Here is a 26593-nt window from a genome sequence, read left to right on the forward strand (position 1 = left end):
AACTTTCAATAATGAAGTCTCTATTTTAAAAAGAAATGAAAATACTTTTGAAAATAAATATTTGAAGATAAATCATTACACAGACTGCCTTCTGTTCCTCCAACTTCTGCCTCTTCTTCTCTTTGATGCCCACCCCTCCTCATCCCACTCTAGTTTCCTCTAAAACTATCACTTTCTTCTCTATTAAAATGAATCACTTAACATCAGCTAGTCAAAGAAAACCTTAGTGTAACTAGTTTCAGGGTATTGCCCTAAGCAACAATGGGGGGAAAATGTCATGTTTTTTAATGTATTGAAGTTTATGCTTCCTATAAAGAAAACTTCAGACATAAGAGATAGTTTTCTATTTTTTATTATATATATGTATATACAATATATATATTTCTGCAAATCATAAGACTATTCCTCCATGACTTCTTGGTGGCAGGGTGAGGAGGAGAATTGGCCCAGGAAACTCTTGTGTACTTATTGGAGCTCCAGGTTCTGTCTAAAGTTTTCTTTCTGGTATGTTCTTCCCTGACTCAATGCCTATCCGTTCTCTCCTTTCAACCTCACTATTTTCAGCGCAGCTCCTCTTCCTCCCCCTACAAGATTCGCATTTGATTTTGCTTCTAATACTATTTTAGTACTCTGAAACTTTTTATCTCATGTGCATTGGCAAAATTTTCATAACTTGAGAATTGACTCAAATATGCAATGAACATGGGCACAATTTATTCAACTCATTAATTAATGAGGACACCAGTAGGTGGTAAAGTTGTTTCCAAAAACATTTTAAGGAACTATTATTTCCTTAAATACAAAAATGAGTATCAGTGTAAACTAGTGTGACACAAAACTGATTAATGTCCTACAAGGCAATAAACCATTATATATCTTTTTACCAGACCCAAATCAGTTGCATCTCTATAGGATAAAAACTACATACAAACATGTAATGCCACACGTCTGGGCACAAATCAATAATAATTTCAGGGTCAAATAGTACATTGGCCTATGAAATAAAAATAATCAGAAAATGGGTCTAAAATAGACATTAAAAGAAAATGCAGCCATCCTGTGGGCCCTATTTTGGATAAATTTTTCTTGAAAATAGGAATGCAAGTCCTATTGCTTTATTATTATTCCAATCCAGTGTATAAAGTTTCTGGCAATATTTAAGGAAGGTTGTTAGAACATAGGTTTTTTTTCACTAGTTGAAGTACCAGTGCACCACATACATGTGCTTTTTAACAAAAAGGTAGGAAACACGCTCAACTGAAAACATTTGCTAAAGAGCACACCTGTCATGCCAGACAATGGAACTCATCAGGCTGGTACCTTCAAGGAAGATCATGAAGACAGAAAATCTGAGTAATCAGGAACCATGCCTGATATGGACCACAGTATGCTAGAGTTTGGGAAAGGGATTTAAAAACTGGGATCAAGGAGCATGCAAGGTTGGAAAGCGATAGAGCAAAGCTCGAGGCTATAATAAGTCAGATGTCAATAACTAAGACTTTAGTGAACCAACAGTTCTCAAAGATCAGGACAGATGAGGTGGTCAGATAGACAGGGCCAAAGTACTTAGACTAAACAAAGGGCACCACCGAAGAAATGTTAGAGATTTGACCTTAGACTATACTTGGCACTCCTCATCTATCCCTACTAGAAAGGTTGCTTAACCTCAGGGCAGAAGGCTCCATCTCAGGGGCAAGTGTTGCAAAGCTATGTGGCCTCTTCTATCTGTTCCACTGGTTAAAGACTAGAGATAAATTTTGACAGCAGAAAAAAATAAAAGGAAAATAATAGTCCATAATATTCCTGTGCTCCTAGATAGGTGCTAGTCAAGTATTCTATTACTCTCTCAAACTAAATTGCCTGTAAAAGAGAAAACTAAAGAGAGGGCAATGCCTCCAGAAATGGATTTCTGATTTCTGAATTATTCTCAAGTTTTTATTTGTTCCCACTTACCTACCTCCATGATGTTACTGAAAGCACAAATTTGTTTTTGCAGAAACAAGAATCTTAAGTCTATTTTGCATTGGTCAGTAAAGGGGATTTGAAAATTAATCAGTGTAGAAAGTTAAAATTAATCAGTGTAAAAAATTAATCAGTGTAGAAAGTTAACATGATCATCTTCCTCTAAGAATTATATCCTCTTCTCCCTACATCACGGTTGGCCCTGGCTACATATTGGTAGTATATATGCCTATCCCTCTGGGAAAGCTGGTTGAACCAGGGATGGTAGCTAATACAAGTTTGGCCAGTCAATGTTTCTCTCTTGGGAAGCTGGAATTGGGATTTAAGATGGTTAGTCTTTGCTAGTGGCTCATATTGAGGATATGCAAATGCAGACACTACTGGAGAGTTATCTTTCACTGTGTTGCTGCCTAAAATGGTAGAGACTAGCCACATGTAAACCTTTAATGTTTAAATTCATTGAAATTAAAAATTCAGATTCTTTTTCACCCCAGACTTATTTCAAGTGCTCATCAGCCACCTCTAGCTAGTGGCTACCATATTAAACAATGCAGATATAGACTATATTTATCACCGCAGTAATTTGTTGAATAACATTGATTTACCACGTCTTGGAGGAGGAGAGAAAGCCCGTGGGCAGAGACAGGAGCAGGGAGTAGATTTGTACACAGAAGTAGAACCAAGAAACTGAAGGTAGAAAATTCATTGGCTCTCTTTCGTAGGTCCTTGTTCTGTCTCCATTAGGACTCAACTGTTCCTTGCCTTGAAACTCCATTAATATGTGTGCCGTTATCCCTGTAATTCTCCTTTCTCGCTTAAGCTACTTTGTTTAGAATGTTTTACTTACAATTCAAAGATGCTTAAGACAACCTGAATCATTTTAGTTCTCCCCATCTTCTTTTCCAGCACACTGTAGCACTGAACTACATGGACAGTGCTATTTCTCCCTTAGTTTTTGTCTACAATATGAAGGGGGTTTCTTTTGTATTTACCTGTGGTGAAAAGTCCAAGAACTTACTGAGCAGGAGGTATTAATTTTTAATTTTTAATTTTTAAACATAGTCCAAGCTAATCCATGCCACCTGCGGGTAAAGCTTGGGTGGGTTAAAGTGAGGAGTCAGGTATAGGATTAATTAGAGGGTGACTTGCTCATTTCCTCTATCCAGAAAGGTACAAATAAAGTGGTTCACAGGTGGAAGGGAAGGACTGGTCAAGAGGTACTGTAAACCTCAAGCCATGACATACAAATTATCTCAGAAGAAGAGTATAGGGAACTGAATTTGTGGGACTTAGAAGCTGCCTTTAACATTTTGTTTCCACACCGTATCTTTTGCTAAAAGTTTCTGGGAGAGAAAGCAGTATCTGCAGGCATAGCTTTAGAACCAAAGCAAGAGTGATCTTGACCTCAGGCAGTCAAAATACCTTTGATCTTCCCCAGCCACTGTAGCTGCCTGAGATTATCTCAAATACTAACCAGTGAGAGAGCCTGCCCAAAGCTATACGGACTCCACTACCTGCCCTGTGCAATGATCCCTCACAGGCGAACGGGTTGCTGTGAAAAGTGATTAAAGTCCGCAGGAGGTAGGGAGAGGAATGTATGTCAGCAAAACAGTTTGCCACCTGAAACTCTGCCGGCTGCTCAACAGAGATGGGTCCTCTGCCTTGTGTTGACTGTGTTTTGGGTTGTAAGTTTAGGAGTAAGATCCAGAAATATAAAGAGGCAAAGAGTTGAAACTAGGAAGTCAGGGAAATGAAGAGAATCTGAGTAGAAAAAAAGAGGAAAGATAGAAGCTAGATACTGCGAGAGGAAAAATTCTGAATGAAAAAAAAAAAAAACTATCAAATTCAAAGAAGTGGCCTAAAAGAAGGTCATAAAAACAGAAAGGTCGCATTCAAATTTAAAAGTTGTTCTACATGTAATGCTCAATGTAAATATTAATTCCAACTTCTCTCCTGTAAAATTATAGTACTATTTGCCCTCCCGAATAAGAAAGGCCTCTCTGAGGGAGATGCCCTAAGATTCATGACAGGTGGCCCATTGAGGAATCTCTCAGTGGGAGAGGATTCTACGTAATTCTTCACAATCAGTGTTTAACTTCCGTTAATGAAATGGTAGCAAAGAGTAAACTTTGTGAAGCTATTTAATCTGAAAGGAAAAACCCCACTTCTGTTATCTTGAATTCAACCTTCAGATCGTTGCCCAAACAAGGTTATTTGTTGCTCAGATTTAATACAAAGGAATGAGAAAGAAGTGATTAAAAAAAGTAACAATCACAATAATAGTTTTCAATCACGGACTATTATGTTCTTTTCACTGTACTGATTTCTCCATCATTCTATTCCAATCTAATTCTCACAGCAACTGTAAGTGGTAACTGAAGCCAGGCAGATTAAGGAAATTGCTTAAAGTTAAACATGCAGAATTTGTACCCTGGTATACAAGTCATGGTTGCAGTAAGAAATAGATGGCACTTACACAAATTGGAACCTGGGAAGTTTAACAAATGAACAAGGAAGGTGTAGGAGACCAAGAAACTACTCAGGGCTAGTTCTAGTGTAGCCATCACAATTCTGGCTCAAAGCGCAGATGAGGTGGGTCTTAACAGCACATTGTTTGGAGAGGACTGTCCTTTAAGAACTATGACTTCTCCCAAGGACATAGCCAGCCCTGGTTACTGCAGAGAGGGAGCTAATTGGTTCAGTACTCTGACCATACACCCATCCCTCTTTCTGCTGGTACCCTGCACTGACTAGATATAAAGCCCATGCTTTTTGTGATATTGCTGAGGGCTTTTTGAGTCTTGCACCTGAGTGAATGAGTACAGCACAGAAATTGAGAATTCAAAACCCTAGAACCTAAGAGGCCCACCAGACCAAGGACGTGGAAATATCAAGGAGGCTTAGCCTTTCTCCAAGTTATACAATTAGGGGTTTAAGACTATTGTGTATAGAAGTGAAGAATTGGAGACACTCACTCCGTTTGATATCTAGTTTGCATAGAGGTAGAGTTCACTTAAAGTTATATCCAATGTTTGTTGAACTTGTCATTGTTCTGAAATCTACATATACAGTTCTGCTACACTATGTTGTGAAAACACAATTTTTTTGCCACATTATTGATAAATTAGGGAATACCTTGAGTATAACAGAAATCCCATGTTTGCACATACATACTTTTGTCCAGCAAAAACATTATAGCAAATATAGAAATCTGAACAATCTGAACATAGGAATATACAAAATACATACATTAAATATCTACCAACTATCTCTGTTCATTGTGTGTATGAGCCATACCCATGCAAATCTGATATTATAACTTTCTATGAACATGCATGAGTTTGTATAGCACAGACACTCCTGAGAAAGCATAGATTTAGTTAGCAAAATTGAGTACATTCAAACTATACCATGGCCACTCTTCTTTTTTTTTTAAGATTTTATTTATTTATTCATGAGAGACACAGAGAGAGAGGCAGAGACATAAGCAGAGGGAGAAACAGAAGGAGAAGCAGAGGGAGAAGCAGGCTCCATGCTGGGAGCCTGATGTGGGACTCCAGGATTAGGTCCTGGGCTGAAGGCAATGCTAAACCACTGAGCCACCCGGGCTGCCCACCATGGCCACTCTTAAAGAGTCTCCTACTTTTCCTTGCACATGTTTGAGCCCTTTCTCTTCCCAAATCTATCCTGAGGGCTTTTCTCCTCAAATGTTTACTAGGCCATGAACAAAAATACCAAAAGAAAACAGAGCCCACTCTCCCAACCGGAGAGGTAACGAGAAGAAATTTGGTTTTAAACCTCTTCCACTTGGTCTAAGCTAGAGATTCCTAATACCAAACCATCAACTAGTGATGGCCAGTATTGAAGTTCGTAGAGGTTTTAGGAAAATAAGGAAACTAAAAATAACATGAATATTTTTTTCATACACTGAGATGTGTTGAATTTTAAGGATTATCCTTTATTTTGGACATTTTTATGTGAAATTGTCATTACTTTTTATTTTTTAACATCCTTACTTACAGTTTGAAGTTTGTGCCCCAACTTCTAATAAGTTTACTGGATTATATAAAATTCGAACATCTAGGAATTTTATATAATCCAGTTCCTATTATCTTCAGACATACGTTTCTGGTTTGCCAACTCCTCTGTAGACATGCTGGCCTGCTACTATTTTCCTGATAGTGGCATTTTGGCAGATACACTATCAAGAGCCCAGACCCCATAACTGTCCCTGAAGAGACAACCTGGACTCTTTATTGAAATGCTCAGGATAGAAACTTTTCTTTCTTTTTTTTTTTTTTTTTTAAAGATTTTGCTTATTTATTCATGAGAGACAGAGAGAGAGGCAGAGACATAGGCAGAGGGAGAAGCAGGCTTCCTGCAGGGAGCTCAATGCAAGACTTAATCCCAGTACCCCAGGATCACTCCCTGAGCCCAAGGCAGACACTCAACCACTGAGCCACCCAGGCATCTGTCAGAATAAAAATTTTACATTGGGGCACCCAAGTGGCTCAGTTGCTTAAGTGTCTGACTCTTGATTTTGGTTCAGGTCATGATCTTGGGTCCTGGAATGGAGCCACAAGAGTCACTGGGCTTCACTTAGCAAGGAGGCTGCTTGGGGATTCTCTCCCTTTTTTCCCTGTCCCTCCCCCTGCTTGCACTCTCTCACTCTCTAATATAAGTAAATAAGGTATCTATATCTATATCTACAGATATAGATATAGATATATATCTAAAGTTAATCTGCCACTTTCACATTCAAATAGTATGAGGACAGCTGTCAGTTGTAGACACAAAGAAAGGAAATTCAATGTACATAACATTTAAAAAGTGTCCAGTCCCAAGTCCTTCCACACTAGCATAGATAGTGAGGAATTGCACCAGACCTGGGAAGAAAAAAAAAAAAAAAAAATTCGAGGACCAAAGTGGCTTAGCCAGGGCAAATGACACTTGGTAGGAACGGAAGTGGTCTCGGGAGCTACAATGTGGCTATTTCATTCTTATATGAAGAGAACTATACCATCTAAAATGCAAAGAGGAAGTAAACTGGATTCAAAATAATAAACATGTGTTCTTCAGGTTTAAGCAATCATCTGTTTCATCACATCCAGGTCTATGCCTGATATATCAGTGTGTATGTGTAAAAAATAATTTGCAACGGATTTGTGTTATAAACATACATAACACAAATTTGTTGAAATACAATTGGCATATTAGGGAACAATTTGAGAATATATATTAAGCACACGTATATATGTATATATATTAAACACATGTATGTGCGTGTGTGTGGTGATTTATGTGTATATATTCCCTGTTCTCAAGGACCTTAAAATGTTTTAAAAACAAAAGACACTATGTGAGAATGAACTAATTAAATGACATAATAAAGAGAAGAAAAATCAAACTCAGAAAAGAGAGAGAACTGTGTTGGAATGATTAATGTCAGGAACTTCGTGAAGTAGAAAACATATAAAGAAACAGCAAATAAACCAGGGTTTCTGGATGGAAGAGGCAGGATAGGGGTGCAGGCAGGAGGAAACAAAGTCCAAGAAGGAAACCTAAGTCAGTCTACAGGAGGACTTTGCAAAGACAAAACCTGGAGTTTCCTCCTCCTCCTCTTTTATGAGCTACTTTTAACATGTTTTCCTACTCCTACTCCCAATTTCTCTATACAGAATTCCACTGGCCTTAGCCCTAACTCAAAAGGAAACAAAAGGTACCAGACACTAAATTCTACGAGCAAGTCATTCAAAACTTTGGGATAAAATTTTGTCTTTGCAAAGATGTGCTGCTGGAGCAGAGAAGAGACATTGTGGAGGGACCCTGGGGCTGGCTGAGGCACAGGGACACCAAGGGTCCTTCAGCCAAACAAACATTCCAAGATTGATATTGGTCACAGAAGTTCTTGGGTTCCTATTATCTTTAATCTGCTGAACCATCACTGGGATTCCATATGAAAATTCAAGTAGTGTGAAGAAACTGACATTATGAAATTCATTTTAATTAGATATCTTGGGAGATTATATTCCTTGCAACATGCCTTCAGTGAATTCCAAGGCTGCTAATACTTACCTAATATTTACCTTTACTTTTACCTGTAAATGTTGACGAGAATTTCTGGGCATTTTCAAGCCCCTTTAATCCCAAGGGATCATGAATTATGAAGGTCTAGTCATATTTACTACTTTGCTGTCACTTTCCTAATATTTTTGGTTTCACGGTCTTCTGTGTCTGAGATAATTGTTGGATAATTTCCCCCCTTCTTTCTGGTTACACTTAGAGTTCAATGCGAGTGCACACCGTCCCTCTCCCCCTTGAAGGAGCAACAGGAATGTTCTTGTCTTGTTTTAACAAGTGGATGATCTGCCCCGACTTCAGAGTCAGAACTTCACACTGTAAAAAGGAGACCATTATGTTTAACTTTTTGCCCTGTGAGAAAAGCAGGATATGTCAAGCCTCTACTTAAGTTTTCTCTTTTATCCTTATGAGTCCCTCTCATGAGCTAATTTCTTTCATAGACTATGTAAGCCCCTTAAAGAGCAGTACTGTTCCCTGACAAACACCCTGGCATGCAGTTAATCATTAATTTCGCATGGTCCGCATCTGCTGTCTGCCGGCCTGTATATTGCTGGGGAGACTTCCTTCCATTATTTTTTTTTCCTTCCATTATTATAAACACTGCTGCTTGAGGGTCAGTGTGGGATCTTTATCTAACCTATTATCAGCAGTCCAGACAGAGTCTTATTGCCTCCCTTTAACAAGTCCAAGTTACAGAGTTCACGAGGCTTAAACCTACATGAATACAGTTGTATTTTTTAATGACAAAACAACAGCTGCATGGGCAGCCTCGGCAATACGCCCCGGCTGAGTATGTGCAGATAGTAGAAACAGGTGCACCTCACGTCGGAAGCTGTTGTGTGCCACTGGGGAGGGAGGAAAAAAAAAAGTGCACAGCATTCATTTCTTCATCAAGATCCACATAAGACATTGGAGCCACGTAAAGGAATTCAGAAACAGGGTCAGCTGAAATACCGAGGCTTTAAAAAAAAGCCACAAGAGTAGAACTTGAAATTGTACAAGAGAGATTACTCTTGCTTTGCGGCTGGTGGGCATGCTACCTGGTGGAAATCTCCGGAGCCGGCTGTGTGCCTAATAAAAGTCACTTTGAAATGGCAAACAAATGGTGCTCGCTTCGGCAGCACATATATTAAATTGCAAACGAATGCAATTATATCAGCTTTCTTCTCCTTCTTGGACTTGGTCTGGGGTTCCGGTTTTATCCCACGTAGGGAAAAAGGGAAATCAGGCTTGGTGTGGGAGGAGGAGAGGCAGATTTGAATGTGATCCTGTTCAAATAACGTCTTCCAGCCTCAGTCGAGGGTGGTACGTGAAGTCTGGAAAGAGTGAGCCCCCGAGCCCCCCGGCCTAGGGGTGACACCTCTGTGGCTCCGCTGCCAGGAAGGCTCCGAAGGCAGTGCCCAATGAATGTCAATGTTGTGTGGCGATCTCAACTTGAAAGTAACTTGCACAAGTTTACTTGAAAATTAACACTGCAGTCATAGAGAAGGGGGAAAGGAACGTGTGCTGTTCCCAGACATAATTGAGATTGAACTCTAACCAATTCAGAAACAAGCGTTACTTTCCGCAGCCCCAGAGAAGCCAGCTTGCCTCTGCCAGAAGGGAAGTATTGCAATCGTCAGGAACACAAAGCGCTCTGTATGCAGCTTGCAGAGAGAAGTGGCCCTGTCATTCGGGCTGGCCATTCATCTTTGTGTGTCCTTATGGCAGAGGTGGTCTGAGGAGCAGTATACTCCCCCCTAAAACATGAGTGGTTGCGCTTCTGGGGGCTCTGTGGTCTCCAGCACCTCACCAGCTGTGTTAGAGGAACTACTGACATGGGACCAAACTCAGAGATCACTTTCAACCTGCTGTGGAGACCGCAGTAAAGCCAGGCTGTCCCCCAAAGCCCTGAGCATTTACCTGCCTTCTACTGGGCCGGACTTCTCCCCAGGATTCATGGTGAGGTCAGCAGTGGCCCATTGAGGAAATCAGAGACAACCTTGAGGGACATTATCCAGCCTTACCAGAACCATGGACGTGTGAAAGTTCTCCTTGGAGGCCTGCCATACTCAGAAACAGCCTGGATCTGGGGGCTGAGAATTCTCCAGTTATGTAAAGGTTGAATAAAAATAACAATTCTGCTGCTACTTTTCATTATAGAAGTTTCACATTTAGCCTCCTGCCACTAAACTCCTGGGGATGTGAGGGGGCTGTATTGCTGATTCACTGGCTTGGGCTCCTCTTGGGTTTCTGTCTTCAGTGGAAAGCCAGGACTTTGATCCGGAATGAAATCAGAACTAATGAATGGAGCAGTTTGCAGAAATAATTTTCTCAGGCACAATGGCAACATTTTGAAACCATAGCATTCTTATTGGCATACTTTTTTGTTCATTGACTGCTTGGTTTGATGGAAGATGCTAGAGCTTCCCAGCAAAGGATTGAAGGGTTTTTCTTTTTTTAATGTCTTGATGTACACTTTTCAATTCCATTGACAAGAGAAAGAATTGAAGTTTTACTCTTCTGCTGATCATCAAAATGATAATATAAATGTAAATGTTCTAAAACACATTTAGCTAAAGTGTTTCAATATAGGTGAAAGGTTTACAAAGGTAGACAGACATGGGTAGCAGCTAAAACAGGTTCACTTGCCAGAACAGTGGCAGTGGGAGATCTGGGTTGGGACTGGCAGGTGAGGCATTAACTCTTCCTCAGTTTAGCTGGGGAGAGTTGTCGTCAACTTTCATGGGAGGCAAATCGACTTTCACGAGGCTGAGAAATCAAGAGTCCGGGTAATATCCTAACAAAAAGCATAGACTCTTCCTTCAAACCTAGGTGTGCCTAGGGGACTAATTTTATTTCCCGCATTTTACACTATCTGTGGGCATGCTATGTTGACTAAATGAAAGAGCAAATCCCTGAAAGCCATATATAGTTGAGTATAGGCAAGAGTCTCAAAACCAGAAAGGGAAGCAAAGAGGACCATATCCAGTCTCCAAAAGAACTCAAAAACTAACAAGCAAGAAGTTGAGGAACTACAGTGACAAAAACAAGGTCGAAGTTGCTAGAAGTCTTAAAAGTACCCACACAGCTGGAGATCAAGTGGTAGACTTGATGATCAAGACACACAATTCAAAATCCTGGAGATTAAGTAAAGAAAAGCCTTTGGATCTAAGGCCAGAAGGTCATAGGGAGCAAATCCTGCATCCATTCCATCCTGACAGGGCAGAAAGTGATTTGAAGTGAGAATTGAATTGGGCCTATGTAGTTTCTATATCCAGTGAGATCAAAAGGAACAAAGCAGTCTAGATAAAAGGTAAGAACAGGAACATTCTAATGATATTTAGCAGCTGTCACGCACTCTCCAGGTGATATCATCCAGCCAACAGTTTCCTATTAGTATCCTAACAAAGTACCACAAACTTACTAGCATAAATTAACAGTTATCTTAACCATTGTGGAGATCAGAAGGCTCACTGGCCAAAAATCAAGGTGTCAGCAGAGCTGTATTCCCTCTGGAGGTTCCAGGCAAAAATCTATTTCCTTGCCTTTTCTATCTTCTAGAGGCTGTCAGCATTCCTTGCTTCATGGTTCCTTCCTCCATCTGCAAAGCTGGCAGCATCGCATCTTCCAGTTTTTCCCTTTCCAACTCTTCCTCTCTCTGACTCTGGCCTTTTATAAGGATACATGTGATTACAATGGCAGATTGCCCTGAATTGTCCTTGTGAGCCCAATCTCAAGATCCCTAACTTAATAACACCTGCAAAGTTCCCTTTTCCACACAAGCTAATATATTCATAGGGGATTAGGATGTGGACATCTTTGAGGGACATTATTCCACCTACCACCATTTAAATAACATTCTGACATTTCAACTTCATATTTCAAGATTAGACCTCACTCGTGAGCTTCAGACTCAGTCATCAGACTTCCATTTACTGATTCTGCATCTAAGGAGCTTGGAAGTCACCACTCCATCCTAACAATAAGTAAAAAGTTGGGCAGACTAAAAAATCAACAACTATCTCAAATCTGTGACAGGACAGGATAAAAGGCAGAGCCACTCCCCTGAAGATTGGAGAAACAGGCAAATACAGAGACTTACTTCTTACTAGACCAGGGTTCATCTCCAGGAACTGGTAGAGGGTATGGACACCTAAACCATAATTGACAAACTGCTAGAGCTCAGTATGGAGAACACTGAGTGTTAAAACCTCGGAGAGGATCCAATCATGAGGATGAGGGAGCCTACAGCATTGTGAGATTTACCAACTGGAGCTCAACCAGGCTGATACAGTAAATATCAGACAAAAATCCCTTCAGGCATCCAGCAGGGGAGAGGGAGAAACAATTTTTAAACTACTGCTAGAGTACTTTGTTCTTAACAAGGCCTACCCTCAGGGGAAACTATTTAACCAGAGCCTAATCAGCTGGGGTGTTATCAGAATCTAAGTGAGCTGGAGAAAGGGTAATACCAAACTTTAACCCACTGTAGCCATTCTTTCCTGCCTGAGAGGAGATTTTTAAAAAGTGAGAAACACTCATGAAGCTTACAGTCCAGAGACACAGGCTTACAGAACACTGAGAACTAATCATGGGATTCTGGAAATGCTTCCCTGCCTGCTACACCCCACCACCACATTTCTAAAGCCTATTTGCAACAGTTCGTTTTACCCACTACATCATGTCTAGCTATCAAGAAGAAATTACAAAGCATACCAAAAGAGAAACACACACACACACACACACACACACAATCTGCAGACAGAGCAAACATCAGAACCAGACATGGTAGGGATGCTAGAATTATCAAGACCAGGAATTTAAAAACAACTCTGATTAATACACTGAGGTCTCTAATGGGTAAACAGCATGAGAGGACAGATGGGCAATGTAAGCAGAGAGAAGGAAATCCTAAGAAGGAACCCAAAAGATATGTTAGAAATAAACACTGTAAAAGAAATGAGTGCCTTTAGTGGGCTTATTAGGAGACCAGACACACTAAGAAAGGAATCTGAGCTGGAGGATACATCAATAGAATTTTCAAAAACTGAAATAATAGTAAAGACTGGGGGAAAAAAAGAAAAGAAAAAGTATATGCAAACCCTAAGGGACAACTACAAAAGCTGTTATATAAAGGGAATACCAGAAGGGGAGGCAAGAAAGGGAGAGAAGCAGTATTTAAAACAATGACTGAAAATTCCCTCAAGTCAATGTCAGATAACAAACCATAAATACATGAGTACCTGGATACCAAACATAATATTTGAAAAAAAAAAAAAAAAAACTCCAAACAAAACAACCAAAAAAACTCTTATTCCTAGCCATCTTGTTTTCAAGCTACAGAAAATCAAAGATAAAAAAAAAGAAATCCTAAAAGAAGCCAGGATTTAAAAAACACATGTAGAGAGGATCAAAAAAGTATATCCAACTTCTCTTCATAAACCATATAAGCAAGAGAGTGGGAAGTTAAATATGTTTAACATATTAAATGTTAAAATATTGAGATAAAGTGTTAAAATATTGAGAGAAAATTAAAAAAAAAAAACCCCACCAACCTAGAATCCTGTACCCTGTGAAATTTTTCTTCAAATGGAAAGGAGAAATAAAGACTTTTTCAGACAAAAATTGAGAGAATTTGTTACCAGCTGACCCGACTTACAGGAAATGTTAAAGTTCTTTAGAGAGAAAGAAAGTTATCTAGGCCAGAAACTCAGATCTACATAAAGTAATAAAAGCATCAAAGAAGGAATAAGTGAGATAAAATAAAAACTTATTAATTGTTCTAACAGATAGAAGTCTGCTACAATACCAACAATGTATTTGATTATACATGCTTATGTATATATCTCATGTGTATACATTAATGTGTGCTTATATATAAGTGAAATAAGTAATAGCAATGATGCAAAGAATAAGAGAGGAATTAAGATTTTTTTATAATTATAAAGTATTCACACTGCTCAACGTTATTTAAAAGTTCACTTAGATTAGCTCTAATATGTATTGCAAATGCTAAGGGCAACCACTATAAAAAGTATAATTGATATGTGAAGGAAGGAGAGAAAATGGAATCATAAAATGCACAATTAAAACCACAAAAAGTAGAAAAAGAATGGAAGAACAGAAAAAAAGAACAACAGCAACAAATAGAAAACAGTAGTGAACATGGTAGTGTTAACCAAACTATATTAAGAAGCACTTTGAACATCAATGCTCTAAAATGCACCAACTACAATACAGATTATCAAAGTGTATCATAAAAAGAACACAGGATACAACTATATTTTGTCTACAAGAAATTCCCCTTAAATATAAAGACACAGATGGATTAAAAGTAAAGAAAAATAGACCATGCTAACACTGATCAGATTCAATTATCCAAGAACTTATTCCTTATCTCTATCTAGATTTGTAATTTACTTCTTGAACTCAGTATGTCAAAATCCAAACTACTGGATTCTATAGAAAAAAAGAAAAAAGAAAAGAAAAAAAAATCAAACCCATCCACAGTAAAACTTGTCCTTCCTGCAACTTTTTTCTTTTCAATCCATGGGAAATACATCATTGCTGTTACTCAGACCAAAAATCTTCAAGCCATCCTTGACTCCTTTTTTTCCACACTTTACAACCAATGGACATGCTTGTTATCTCTGTATATTCTTACAAAGATTTATACATAAATGTCTATAGCTCTCTTATTTTTGGAACCCCAAACTGCAAACACCTCCAATGCTCATCAACAGGTACATGGGTAAGAAATTGTGATACGTTAGTATATTATAGCACTCGTCAATATAAAGAATAAACTATTGATACACAGAAGGACACAGACAAATCTCAAAATAACTATACTGAATGAAAGACAGAGAGACATAAAAGAGTATTAACTGCATCCACTTATTTAACCTTAGAAAATCCATACTAATCTATAGTACCAATAAGCAGATCAAGAGTTGCCTGGACACAGAGGGGTGTCATAGGAAGGGGTTGCAAGGAGAGATTACAAAGGCAGGCAAGAAAACTCTAGGGATGATGAAAATGTTCACTATCTTAAGATGATGGTTGCAGTGCATGTATATGTCAAAAACATATTAAATTATATATATTTTAGGCATGTGTAGCTTCTTGTGTGTTGGTTATAGCTCAATAAAGTTGTTAAAAATGTTATTGTAGGGGCATCTGGATGGCTCAATGGTGGAGTGTCTGATTTTGGCTCAGGTCATGATCCCAGGGTTCTGGGATCAAGTCTCCTGCATCGGGCTGCTTGTGAGGAGCCTGCTTCTCCCTCTGCCTATGTCTCTGCCTCTCTGTGTCTCTCATGAATGAATGAATGAATGAATGAATAAATAAATAAATAAATAAATAAATAAATAAATAAATAAAATCTTTAAAAATTACTGTAAGAAAATATGCCTTGTTTTTAAAAAATGTGGTTGTCTTCTTCTATAGGGAAGGTATTTATTAAAGCAATTCACAATTGAAATAACAGGACATTTTGCCAAGAATGCATCACCATTAAAACTACTGAAACAGTCATGATTCCAAATTTGATATTTTGCTGTTCATTTCTTCTTCAGAATACAATTTTCATTCAAAAAAAGAGAGGACATGAAAATGACAAGACTAAAACAGCTTTAGAAGGAAAACTATTCTTTTGAAACTATGATTTTTATGTAATTTTTTAAAAAGTAACTAACTTCCTTTTCCTAAAAAATGCCAGAAAAGACAATCTTCAAAAAAGAGAGAAAATCTCCAATTGCAAAACACCTAGAAATTCTGACTAAAAACTACCTGCATCCTTAAAAACACAAGGCAAATTTGTAAGGAAACAGGTGGAGCTTTGACATACCCAAAAGCCTGGAGAAAGAGTTGAAAACCAAAGTGGTAACTTTTCAAACTGAAACTACCCTCATGTTCATCTCCATTTTTTAGAGTCTGAATTCTAATGCCTACTTTGCCGACAGAAAGTACGGCCTGGGCTTACAAGGAGCAAGAATTTGTAAGAACCTCATAACCTCAGGACACCCAAAAGACTATGATCCTTCTCGCAGCTAGAAAATAATAATCCACCCAATAACACAAGAAGACCACAAGAAACCATGGCTATCTCCATCCAGACTCTGGATTAGAAAAATAATCTCCCCTGAGAATTCCTCATTATGGGGTAATAACTCCCATGGGTGTGGGATTTGAAATTATAATATTCATGGTGTTTGGGAATCCTAGAATGAGAAATTAACATAAAAAATTATTAACACAAAGTCAGTAATAAACTTGAGATGCCTGGTGAAAGCAAACTCAAAACTCTTCTAGAAGGACAGGCCTTCAGACAGGGATTCTCACAGATGAAGCCCTGCTTATTATGAAGTCACAATCCACAATTACAGAATGCAGAACAATTCATGTGAACAAGAAACAGCAAACCCAGCAGCATTACCAGGAATATCACTCTCATAAAATCCAAATAGAACTCTGATATACACTAGGAAAGGAGTATGTTGAAGTTGATTAAACACATAATAGAGAGACTCAAAAACATTAAAAATGACAGACTTAGACAGAGTAATGGTGTATAATGGTGTAAAAGAACCAAATGGAAGTTGCAGAAACAAACAAACAAAAAAAAAAAAAACACCAACTCTGTTGAAAGGTAAAACCAAATGAATGGGTTTAACATAGATGTGACCCAGCTTAAGAGAACATTAGTGGTGATAGATATAGCTTAAGAAATTACTCTTCTTGCACAGACAGTAGATGAAAAGTAGGAGACCCAGAGACAGAATGAGAAAATCCAAAATATGTCTTATGTTATTTTCAAAACAAGAAAGGGGCAGCCCGGGTGGCTCAGCGGTTTAGCGCCACCTTCAGCCCAGGGCTTGATCCTGGAGACCCAGGATCAAGTCCCACATCCAGCTCCCTGCAGGGAGCCTGCTTCTCCCTCTGCCTGTGTCTCTGCCTCTGTGTGTGTGTCTCCCATGAATGAATGAATAAATAAATAAATAAAAAAGAAAAAAGAATGTCAGGCAATAATGAGACAGAAATAGAATCTTTCAGGATTTATGAAAAGACATGAATCATAAGATTTCAAGATCATATTTAATCCCAAGCAGGATACATATAAATAAATCCACCCCAGGGATCCAAGAAAGACAGATGATTACGCAGACATGACAATTAAAATCCAGAAAGACAAAATACCTTCCAAATTCTAAGACAAAATAAATCATCATAAAATTCAACGATGCTACATATACCTGGAATCTTTGAAGAATGAGGTAGTTGAGTTGAGCAAACATTCAAGTTATTGAAATTATCCCTTTAGGTTTACATTTTGGCTAAATAATATTTGAAACCCTTTGTAAAATACTTATGCCCATTCCTGAATCCATATTCAAAGCATACTTACTATAACTTTTTCTTTAAGTCTCAAAGAGTGTGCCTTAATTAAAAAAACAAAACAAAACAAAACAAAACAACAGAAGTAGAGGATTTTTTTGGTTCAAGATAACAAACCTGCTAGATAAGTTAACTATTTTCTCAAAATCCCAGGGAAATGTTAGTAAAGATGTATAAAAGGGAATATATTCATCACAGTACTGAAAGAGGGCGGAAATCTCATTGGCATACCAGAGAAATCACAAATTACCAGAAAAGAGATAACATATGGGAATCTTATTTCTAGTTAGCCAGAGTAGAAGCTAAAGTCCAGAAAAAGACCAAGCAGATGTGAGAATCTTTCCTCTTGTCAGTGCAGGTGGGGCCAATTTAGAAAGCAAGAATGGGAGGCCGTAATCAATGTGCTACTAACAGAGGAGTCTAGAAACAGCTGGGCCAGCTCACCTCTGTGCTCACCTCCTCTCCATGCGTGCAGGAACCTGAGAGCAGGAGTGTTTGCGCTGGCACTAAAACAGAGGTGAGTTTACTACAGAAATTGTATCATCCCCAGGGGAATGCTAGTGTGGAGGTCATCCCCAGGGGTAAAATTCCTCTCAGGTTGATATTTAGGGTGGGGAGAAGCTCCATCTTGTTGCTTTCTCCCTCACAGCAAGTCAGTTACAACCAAGAGGTGGGTCTTCAGAAGGAAAGTCAATTCATTGAAATAATTAATATGTAGAAGTAGTAAAGAGGTGAAAGAGTTGTTTCTTAGCACAGAAAAAAAAAAATTCAGAGGCTCCACAAGAGGGGAAAGAAAGGAAACCAGCTAAAACAAGAAAATCATGCTCTATCTCCAAGGCAAACTTAACTGTGAAATGATTTAGAGCATTTAGTGAAGTAGGAGAGAAGCCATTTAACATTGACCTTTGAGTGGTACAAGTTCTGTAACAATTTGTTCCTTTCTTTATAGTCTGAACAACAATAGCAAACATTTATTGTTTTTCAATTTTAAAAATAAACCTACTATCCAGGCACAGAACACTAAATAATACAGAGCAGGGTGCCTGGCTGGCTCAGTCAGAGGAGTGTGTGACTTTTGATCTTGGCCATGAGTTCAAGCTCCACCTTGGGAGTAAGGATTACTTAAGACCTATTAAATAAGTAAGAGGAAAATGGAGCATTTGTAAACATTAGCAATGTAAAAAGATACAGCTATGAGACATAAAGATCTGGAAAATCTGGGTAAAATGTAAGAGAATGAGCAAATTGAAGTTAAAGGACTGAGAAGTAGAAGTTTCAAAGGTTATTATGCTAAGTTATAAAGGAAATCTAATTTGGAGCAAATATAACAAAAACATAGTGAAGAGGAAAAGGTGGGAGAAAATAGCCAAATTCTCCCTATTTTATGAAGGGATGTAATGCCTAAAGTTTACATATAGAGAAATAGGGCCTTTATAAACATATAATTAAATAAATCAAATAATCCCCAGATTATTTGAACCCAGAATGATTTTGTCATTATCTTTCCAGAGAGCAGGAATTTTCACTCTCTACTCTATATATTTGGTTTTTTATTCCATGCATTTATTCTTTTTGCAATTAAATATATGTATCAAATAATAAACTTATACTTTTAAATAAGAGTAGAGATTATCTTCTAAAATAGTTTTCAAATTTCATGTACAACCACATGTTAAAATGTTTGGAAAAAAATTTAAAATTTTAGAATTTTGACACATTCCTTTTAGGATGAAATAACACTTCAAGATATAACTGATCAGATGGAAAAAGTTGTAAAAGTATTAATTTTAAAAAGCACAGAAGCATAAAAGTATATGCTGCATCTTTCACTTACTTAGTGTGCCCATGAGTGATTTACCACTGACTCTCAGTTTTCTCATAATCCTATAAAATGAGGGACACCTGGGGAGCTCAGTGGTTGAGCATCTGCCTTTGGTTCAGGGATCGAGTCCCACATCAGGCTTCCTGCATGGAGCCTGCTTCTCCCTCGGCCTATGTCTCTGCCTCTGTGTCTCTCATGAATAAATAAATATATTTTTTAAAAATCCTATAAAATGAGCCAATCTGTAAAGGTTGGCAAAATTAAATGATTTAAATGAAATTATTAGTGCTTTGTAGATGTTCAAAACTGTTAGGTTAACAGTGCCAATATCCACATATGTATCTGTCTATATATGAAAGCATCTCTCAGAAGAGTACACTGGAAAAATCACAGATTTTTTTAACAGAGACTTGAGTGCAGAGTCTTGATTCTGCAATCCCCCAAATGTGTAACTTCAGACAGGTAACAGATTTTCCACATTTCACATTCTACATTTGAATACCATGGGTGGTGCTCAAGCTCAGTGATAACTGCAGAGGGTATCAAGGTTTATGGGCTGACTGCTTTCACTTACATAGATGATCCCAAACAAAGAAGATGTTGTAGCTGGGATTTCTTTTTTTCTGTCTTTTTACTGTCTGTAGTGGACATCTGTCACGTAAAATAGATGAATCCCAACTCTTTTATATGTTTGGGGAATGAATGCCCCGTTTCTTCAGTCTTGGCTGAGATCCAAGATCACAAGGAGCTGAATATGTTGGATACTTATTTCCCCAGCCTCCTCCTCCTTTGCCCCCAGGGTGAAGTATGTAACCTTGACTCTGCCAATCAAAGCACCAGACTTAGATTCCGGAACTGGGACACAGGAGAGCAAAGGTCTGGGGAGTTCACATTCTCTCTCCCTGGCAATGCCTATAGTAGCAAATTCCTGACGCCGAAGCAGCTGTACTGCAAACTGTCACGTCTGGTGATCAGAGGAGTGAGAGCAGCCACCTCCTCATGGATGGTTTTGCAGCCCTTCCAGTGACTTTATGAGCTAACCAAGATCCTTAATAAGTGTCTCGTTGCTTACCACTAAGAACCTGACTGGTGTCCTGCAGTGTCTTAATATTATTGGTATCTCTCCCACCATCCTGAATCCTGCCTTAATCTATGTCCAGAAGAAATATGGTTCTATGTGATAAGAATGTGCAATTGTGATCATAGAACTGTGAAAAGGAACAACAGGAGTCACAGGGAGTTGGAAGGGTACAGAAAGATCAGAGTCTGGTGAATGACTCTGAAAAGGGGGTCTCTAGAAATTAAAATTGGACCCTGCAAAAGTTTAGGAAAGGAGTAAATTTCACTCAGGGACCTTACTTCCTCTCCGAAGGAAGGAATTAGTGTGTTTTGGGTTGTGCACAGGATAGTTGTATTATGTTAGGTGGAACTATGACCACCTTAATGTCTTTTCTTAGAGATTAAGTGCGGCTTAAGGAGGTGGGTATGAGTGCCAACCTGACAAGGGATGGACTAGTGATGGTGAATTCCATGTGTCAACTTGACCAGAATAGGGGGTAGTCAGATAGGTAGTAAACCATTTCTGGGTGTGTCTGTGAAGGTGTTTCTGGAAGAGAGTAGCATTTCAATCACCAGCCTGAGTGAAGAAGATCACTTTCACCAATGCAGGTGCACATGATCCTACCCAGCCCCCACCCCAGCCCCAGAGAGCCTGAATAAAACAAAAGGGCAAAGGAAGGGAGAATTTGCACTCTGCCTAAATTGGGACATCCAACTTCTCACAACCTTGGGCAAGCCTCTAGTTCCAGGGCCTTCAGATTTGAACTAAATTATACGATGATCTTTCCTGGTTTCCCAGCTTGCAGATAGCAAGACTGAGAGCCTACTCAGCATTAATAACCTCATAAGCCAACTCCTATAATAAATCTCCATATATATGTATATGTATGTACATGTATATGCACAAGTATATATGTGTGTGTGTATAGATACATATTTCTCTAGAGAAGCCTAATACAGAGCACTTAGAAAAATCTTCACAAGCTAAAATATTAATTCCACGAGGCTTAAGTGATTCCCTCATTGCAACTGAAGAGAAGTCTCTAGAAGTTTACCACTAGGCTTATTCCATTGCTGGTCTTTTTTTTTTTTTTTTAAGATTTTATTTATTCATTCATGAGAGACACGGGGAGAGACAGAGAGAGAGAGGCAGAGACACAGGCAGAGGGAGAAGCAGGCTCCATGCAGGGAGCCCGACGTGGGACTCAATCCTGGGACTCCAGGATCACGCCCTGGGCTGAAGGCAGGGGCTAATCCACTGAACCACCCAGGATCCCCATTGCTGGTCTTTTAAGGGTTTTATCTGATAGAGGTGAGATACTGAAGGCCTGCTGATGAAACTTCTGGATGACACACAGAAGAGAGCTAAGATCACTATAGCAATAATGCTTATAAACAGTCAGTCCCCATGGCATCCAACAATGGGTTAAGCAAGTAGATTGCCCCCAGTGAACTATACTAACCAAGTTTGGAGGTTATAACTTTATAATAGCTTTTCAATGCTTCATCACTGTATTTGGGCTAATATATTATGTCATGAGCATTCACCAGGTTAATATACGTAAAGTGATTAGAATAGAACTTCGTACATAATTTGTGTTTGAAATGTGCTTGTTACTAAGTTGTTATTGTTATTAGAGCTAGCTTAAAAAGACCTGGCTTTACATTCACAAGTGTAGGTGGCTGTAAAAGATCATAATAAATTTCATAGGTACCATAGTTGCAGTTCCCTGAGCACAGTATCATTCAGCCTGAAGGGGAGGTGGCATTACTGAGAGAATTGCTATGGGGTGGAGGACACATAATGAGAATGGTTCCAGAAACAAAACTTGCCAAAAGACACACACATCATATAGAAGCTCATGTTGCTCCCTGCACCTGACGAGTATTTGATAAATAACTGTTGACTGAATAAAAAAAAAAAAGCACACATTAGTTGAATAGCTTAGAGTGCATAGGCCATGAGAGAGAACACTGAGCAAGGCAAAAGCCATGGTGCACGTATGTATGAGGCCAACTAGAGTGAGCTTGTCTTGACTAGAGTGGATGAAGTATTAGAAAGTAGAAAGAGTGGGATAGAGAAAATAGATTAATAAAAATAATGAGCCAACTAGAATTTAAATAAAAATTTGAAGGAAACAAATAATTCATGATCATAAATGCCAAAAAAATAAGTTTGGACTTGAATCTTGGTTCTTAAGGGAAGGGAAGGGAATAATGAGAATGATGTTTTAGGAAGATTTTGGCATTCGCAGGGCAACTTGGTAAAGGAGTTGCAGTGATAAGCGAAGTCAAGAGCATGCTCTTTCAGAAATTCTAAAGCATGTGTTGAGATAGAGTCCAGATGTAAAATATTTCATTACTTTAAATAACTCAATTCCATTAAATTTTATTTCAAAGCCAGAGTGTTATTCATATGTACTATCATTTCCAAGTGCTTATAAATTAAGTAAGATATGCCCTAATCTGTTAGGACAATGAAGCTCTCTAAATTGTCCATTTCTTTGGTTATGGTCAAAAAACCTTTTCATAGCTTCAGATACAAAAAAACTCCATTTAGTTGAGAAATTAAACCACTGAATAAGTAGTCAGGCCTGACCAGGAGAAACATGTATTGTGTTAAGAGAATCTGGAGGTAAAATCTTCAAGCACCAAAAAGTGTTTTTCAGCTTGCAATCTACTTACATGAAGTTTTTTATATATGTCTATCCATAACAGAGAAAGGTGATATCAAATGACGTATTTATTATAGATTAGCACTAGTTATGAAGATTAAGATTTTATTTTTTAAGATTTTATTTATTCATGAGAGACACACAGAGAGAAAGAGGCAGAGACATAGGCAGAGGGAGAAGCAGGCTCCATGTAGGGAGCCTGACATGGGACTTGATCCTGGGTCTCCAGGATCACGCCCTGGACTGAAGGCGGTGCTAAATTGCTGAGCCACCCAGGCTGCCCTGAATATTAAGATTTTAAATATTTTAAAACCATGCCAATAAAATAGAATATCAAAATTTTCATTCCTTTTAGCTGCTTCTAAAATACAAACTGCTTTTTTCCTAGAATTCAAACTAACACAATTGTTGAATTTTTTACTTAGACGCAAACCCTTGGATTCATCATTAATTTCTAGATTTGTTGCATATCCAATCCATTAGCAGAAGGATTCTACTTTCAAAATATATCCCAAATCCTGACACTTCTCACCACCCCCTCCACCAACACCTTATCTGAGCCACCATCATCTCTCAACAATTGCAAAGCCTTCATAGGCCTGCTCCTATGCTGCCCCCTTTTAATCAATTTTCAGAAGAGCTAGAGCAATTGTGATAAGACTCCTTCTCTCCCACATTCTGTTCTCTAGGCAAGTCAAACACAAACATGACTCAGGGCCTTTACACTCGTAAATCCCACTATATGAAACTTTCTTGCCCCCAGATATCCAAATAGTTTAAGATGCCCCTCTTCCTCTGAGTATTTACTCTGATGTAAGCTTTTTGGTGACCAACATGATAAAAATGGACACATCTCTTCAATATTTCTTCTCCATCCTTCTTTCTCCATAGCAGTATATATTTCATATACATACCATATGTTTATTGTCTAGAATAAAGTTCTAAATGGGCAGAGATTTTGTCTTTTATTCATTGCTATATACTCAGTGCTTACTATATTGTAAGCATCCAATAAATAGAGTTTGAATCAATGAATTAGTATTAATTTCAGTGTAATTCAGTATGTTATCAATTGTTCATGACAATAGATCAGAAACAACAAAGAAAGATCAGGTCCTTTAAATGCCACTGATACTGTGAAAGTCAGGAAGATAACATCCTGGCTTGAGAACATACATTTAGTAATCAGATAGGTGGCAACACCACCTCCACCACCTTCTGGCCACATTGGAGAGGGAATGTTATGCAATCTCCCTGTATTCTGTATCACACACAGAAAAATAGGTGATAGCTCTTGGATTATCAAAAAGGTTGAATGCAGTATGCTTATAAGTGCTTAACATAGTGATTTGTAACCATCATTACATAACATCATTATAACCACATGATTATTATAGTAAGAAAATGGATAGATTAATCCTTTGGGTTTTTCCTTGTTTACTCACCTGACCCAGTCAGCCCAAGTATACCTGAACTGAATGTATGAGGCGCTAAACTTCTTTCAGATTACACCTTTAAAATAAATGGTAGGGTATTAGAACTGTTCTATATTTTTACTGTGGTGGTGGTTATATTACTGTATGCATCTATCAAAACTCAGAACTATACAATGAAAAGGGTAAATTTCACTGTAAGTTTTGACATTTCAAAATAAAAAGGGGAGTATTACTGCAAATGCATGAAACTGATCACAATGGTTAGAATTAATTACTTGGCTCCCCACAATGAGGAGCAAAAACCATGAGGGGAAAAATCTAGTGACATCAGAGGTAGAGAATTTCCCCGTCAATGCATAGAAGATACAAAACACCTCATTCCTGGTAAAAACAACTATTTCAAAACAAAACATGTGCTAGCATTGCAAAGCAATGCATTGCCTCTCATCTCTTATACTAAGGAAAAAGGTGGCAGTTATAAGCCTTGACCCAAATATATAAAATACATGTATAATGTTACAGTTCCCAATGCTTTGGAGGCAAATATAAATTAATCTAAAAATAGTTCTGAAATGTAATATCATTCAAACATTCATGGTTATATGCTAAAGCAATACATCCAAATTTTTACTATACCTTTGATGAATTAACTAGTGACCCACAGTTAGGAAAAACTTCTAGACTTTTTTTTTTTAATTTTTATTTATTTATGATAGTCACACACACGCGCACACACACACACAGAGAGAGAGAGAGAGGCAGAGACACAGGCAGAGGGAGAAGCAGGCTCCATGCACCGGGAGCCCGATGTGGGATTCGATCCCGGGTGTCCAGGATCGCGCCCTGGGCCAAAGGCAGGCGCCAAACCGCTGCGCCACCCAGGGATCCCATAAAACTTCTAGACTTTAATAATATTGACGAGCCTAATGAAATTTACACAAATATGCATGAATGAGAACAGAATAAAAAACAATGTGTTTATATGTGTTCATAGTTCAAATGATCTAGTTTCCTCAAACATGAAAGCAGCTATACTTTCTGATGTGGCAATATACAATGTGGTCAACAGAGAGGAGAGAAATCCAAATCTTTATTTTTAAAAGAGATTATATTTCAAGATATACTTCCATTTAGGGATCCCTGGATGGCGCAGCGGTTTGGCGCCTGCCTTTGGCCCCGGGCGCGATCCTAGAGACCCGGGATCGAATCCCACGTCAGGCTCCCGGTGCATGGAGCCTGCTTCTCCCTCTGCCTATGTCTCTGCCCCTCTCTCTCTCTCTCTCTCTCTCTGTGTGACTATCATAAATAAATTAATTAATTAATTAAAACCTTTAAAAAATAAACTTCATTTAACACATTTATTAGTAATTTTCCCTAAATACTGGCATGCTGACTAGCTGCCATAGAAAGAACAATTGAAAGTTATTGGCTTAAAACTAATAATCAAAATTTGTAGAAAATTTCTCATTGGTATGTACCTTAAAAGAAAATCAACAATTGGAGTTTCTAATTCCTGTTTAATGACTCAAGCCAAGATTATTCAGAGATTTAGCTAGATGTGCTAAAAAAAATATGGCAGAAACAGGGCCCATTTAAATTAAATTTGAACAGCTGTCTGTGGTGTCTAGACCATAAATGATACTGTTTTTCAAAAACAAAATGCTAAATGGTTAAGTATTTCCAGGGCCTAAGAAAGAGGCACAAAGTGAACTCATTTCTTTGTAAGCTATTAGAGTTCCCCAGATATTTCTAAACACCTGTTTTAAGGAAATATTTTCTCTGTTTAAATGTGAAAAGATTCAAGTCAAGAAATAAGGTCACTATGACATGGGTTGAATTCCTCCACTAATATGTGTAGTAGGGTAATTGGCAAGGGAAGAATTTTTTTTTTTCTAGAGAAAGTAGTCCAAATGCAATTTAATAAAAGGCAGATGGCATTTGGAGAAAGTTAGTTGATGGTTAGAATTATGAAAAATATGCAGTTCATTTTTATTGTGAAAATGATTTGTAAACACCAGGTCAAGTATAATTTTTGTATTTCAAACCACTGAGATTAATACAAAGCAGAGTAGTCGATGGGCAATCCTGCTCCTTGTGATGAAAAATTATTAGATTAGCTCCACTGGCAGTGACATCAAGAGCTTCTAGACAAACCAGAATCTGCTATGGTGTGGTGATGA

General features: G+C 38.2%; 1 long non-coding RNA gene across 4 annotated transcripts in view; it reads right to left on the reverse strand.

Annotated features, from left to right (window-relative positions):
* The window catches only part of LOC144287495 (uncharacterized), an 85087-nt gene that overhangs the window by 32592 nt on the left and 25902 nt on the right, over nucleotides 1-26593 (reverse strand). Inside the window, exon 4 of one of the 4 annotated variants that reach the window (XR_013355284.1) lies at nucleotides 24423-24489. The exons of the other annotated variants lie outside the window; for them this stretch is intronic. This is a non-coding gene — a long non-coding RNA (uncharacterized LOC144287495). The remainder of the gene's footprint in view (nucleotides 1-24422; nucleotides 24490-26593) is intronic. 4 annotated transcript variants of the gene reach the window in all.

The sequence above is a fragment of the Canis aureus genome, chromosome 17 (assembly GCF_053574225.1).
Source record: "Canis aureus isolate CA01 chromosome 17, VMU_Caureus_v.1.0, whole genome shotgun sequence".
NCBI classification, from domain to species: Eukaryota; Metazoa; Chordata; class Mammalia; order Carnivora; family Canidae; genus Canis; species Canis aureus.